Genomic DNA, 3726 nt, shown 5'->3' with positions numbered 1-3726 from the left:
CTCAGAATCTATCCTACTACTCGGTTTAGTAGAATTCGATGTCTCGAAGGCTAGGACTCGGTCCGGAAGCTTTTATTCGCTCATTATTGATGAGATTCTAGGTTATGGTTGTGACTAGGTTATCGCTAAGGGCTCGAAACTAGGATCGTGCTCGAGGGTTGTTTATTCGTAACCCGTGCAGAGACCAAAGGTAAGAAAATTGCACCCAGTATGTGATATATGTGATTATGGCTTGGCCTGAATTATTGAACAGGAATATGGATAGGGCATGAATGCCTGAGAATGTACATGATTATGATTATGCTTGTGATTATTAATTAAGCATGTTGAATGCTTTGTCCTTGGATATTTGATATATGATATATGCTTGACTGCATTATCTAATTGAGAAAGGCTTGACTTATGAGTCAAGGATGGCAATAGCGCATTGAGCGCTAGTTGAAAAGCATTGACTTATGAGTCAAGAGCGACAATAACACATTGAGCGCTAGTCATTTTGGTTAGATTAACTAGGAGCGCATCATATGCTTGTCTGACCCAATGGTTGTGGAAAACTCAACGCCAGGTACGCTGGGCCAACTCTAAGGCTGATTATATAGAGGATAGGGAAATAGGCATCGGGGTGACTTATTAGTCCCATATCCTAGGGCTGGGCCCCGGACTTGGCTTATTAGTCAAGAATGGCATTAACGTTGAAACCTGGTCGAAAAGCATTGACTTATAAGTCAAGGACGGTAATAGCGTTGAATGCTGGTCGAAAAGCATTGACTTGAGAGTCAAGGACAGCAATGGCACTGAGCGTTGATCGAAAACATTGACTTCTAGGTCAAGGGCAGCAATAGCGCGCTAAGCGCTGGTTGATTTGGTTATGCCTAATCAGGAGCGTGACATACACTTGAATGACCTATTGGTCGTGGGAAACTAAAGTGCCAGGTATGCTGGGCCAGCTCCAAGGTTGGTTATACAAAGGATAGGGCAAAAGGCCCTGGGGTGACTCCGAGCCCCAGTATGATTTATTAATCATGTATTAGGGCGCTGAGCCCCAGTATGATTTATTGATTATTTATCCTGGGCTATTGACCCTATATGATGTTGTAGTCACTTATATGAATGATATGCATGCATGAGTACGGTTATTACTGCTAGACATGCTTATTACTGTTTGGTAACATGTTATTAACTGCTTATGAGCATGTGTAAGTTTTCTTGCTAAGCCTTGGCTCACAAGTGTTCTATGGTGCAGGTAAAGGGAAAAGAAAGATAGACCATCCTTGAGTTGGAGAGCTAAGGTGATGATGTGCACATATGTGGCTGCTCGACCACCACGTCTGAGGTTGTAAAGAGGAACTAGGGTCGAACCCTATTTTGGTGCTTAGGTCGGCTGGTTGTAACTTTTCCACTGTAATTAACCTTTTTAAATGTGTTTTGGGATCCCATGTATGACGTAAACATTTTAGTGAAATAGTTGTATTTTTTACGAAAAATTTTAACCCTAAACCATTAATCACGTTTAGTTACAAGGTTATGGCCAAATGACTCGTTTAGCGAGTTTAGCACTATTTAAAATACACAGTGTATCGGTCCCTGAGTAGTAAGGCGTTACAGACTCTCTATAAATAGGGAGTTCATTCAATCATTAATCTAGAGCGAAAGTGACAAGAGAAAAGGCTAGAGATTTCTTTTATATGCACTTTACATACAAAACCCTTCGAATTGTATTATTTTCTCAATTTAAGAAACTTAGTTGAACTTGTTTCTTCATGATCTTTAGTTTGAGACTTCTTTGAATAATAAAAGTGCAAATGGATGTATGTCATTACCAACTCTCAAGACTGAACCACTATAAAATTCTTTGTGTCATTTACATGATTTCAGTTCATTTAATTCTTATTCTGTCGTACACATTGACTCAGTGTCGTTGACCAAAATACTGGTCAACATTTTGGTGCTTTCATTGAGAGCTGAAATCCAAGATCCTATTTTATTAGATCCATTTGAAGCAATAACTATCACAATTAAAAGCTAGAGTCAAGAGCCACAAGGGGGGAACCTTAACGCTGCTCATCCTAACCGCCCCTCGAGCAGTCAAATCCTTCCCTTGTGCCCTGCTCATCCATTTCCTCCTCCTAGAAATCTACCTTCACTAGCCACATTCGTGCATGATGAGCCCCATGTGGACTTAGGGGAAGAGCTGCACCCCAACCTTAAACAATTGAAAGAGGTCATGGGGCAGATGCAAGAGCAATTTGTTGCCATGCATGAAAATTAGGCAGCCGCTCAAGAGGCTATATCTGAAGCCCTCAACAAACAACGACAAGATTTTCAAGCCTAGTTGGATCAAAGACAGCGAACCCTTGAAGCTCGCCAAGAAGAAGCTGACCGTCGCAATGCTGACGCGGCAAAGTTGCTAGAGGCCATCTTGTCACATAATCAAGTAGCGAGATCTCAACCAGTGGATCCTCAGCTTGAGAACATTGGTCAGGCAAATCCTGAAGCCCAGCGACCAGTTGGTCAAGCTCCAGAACTTGCCCAGCGATCGCGGCCTCGTGATCAAGTAGTCCATCCTAGACCTGCTAGGAGTCATCACTCCCATAGGGGAGCTCAGCCAAGGGTGCAGCGACCGCTCCACCAAGATGAACAAGTGCTTCCTAATAGAAATCAAGGATGTGCCAGACAGATGTCTAGAACTGGAAGGCCTACTAATGAGCACCCTAGGCAAGCAACCTCAGGAGGTGGGGAGCCCCCAAATTCTGAAGTTGGCCCTCAGTTCCAACAACCAAGGAATGAAATACCTGTTAGCCAGAGTCGAGGGCATTCACCTCACTTTGCTAGACACAACTGTTGTCATTATCGTAGAAGAAAAAGAAGGAGAAATGAACAAGAGGCTAGCAATAGTTATCAAACAACTCATAAAGATGGCTATGATGATGATGAAGGAGATAGTTGGTACTACCAACCACGTGACCATCAATAGTATACTGACCATCGACAAGATGAAAATCCAAGAGGACAATTTGCTCCGCCAAGGCCATATGGGCCTCAAGATATCCCACCTAGGGAGAATGTACAGCCTGAAGGACCATTTGTCCCACCAAGGCAGCAAGAGCCAGCGAACTGTCCTGCAATACCACCTCTTGGTCCTCCTCGAGCAGATAGTAAAAATGTTGGGGGGCGACCAAGAGGGGGACATGTCTTTAATGGGTTGGGAAATAGAGAGCCTGACCTCCACAATGTCCTTAATCAGCTTAGGGAGGGCAACGCGTCCAATGTTGTTGGACCTGTTGCACCGATAATCTCGCATGCACCACAAGCAGGGTCTACTGCAATCCAAATTGCAGCACCAGTTTATGTGCCACTAGTTGCTCCTGCAATCCAGATGCAATTGGATGCTCTTACTCAAATGGTATGAGAGCTAATAGCCCAAACCTCACTGACATCGACCTGGAAAGAAGGAAAATTTATCCTTTCTCTGATTGGATCAATGCTCTGATAGTACCACCGAAGTTCAAGATGCCAACTTGGAAGATGTATACTAGAAGGGAAGATCCTGCCTCACATGTTTAACTATTTTGAGATACAAACGAACCTCCAAGGGGTTAGAGACGACGTTTGTTGTAGGATTTTTCCAACTACTCTAGCAGATTCTGTTCAACAACAATTCTTCAAACTGGAGCAAGGAACCATTACATCCTGTGATACATTTCTGAGGCTTTTTTACTCATAATT

The sequence above is a fragment of the Humulus lupulus genome, chromosome X, assembly GCF_963169125.1.
Source record: "Humulus lupulus chromosome X, drHumLupu1.1, whole genome shotgun sequence".
Classification (NCBI taxonomy): domain Eukaryota; kingdom Viridiplantae; phylum Streptophyta; class Magnoliopsida; order Rosales; family Cannabaceae; genus Humulus; species Humulus lupulus.
This window is presented reverse-complemented; position numbering follows the sequence as displayed.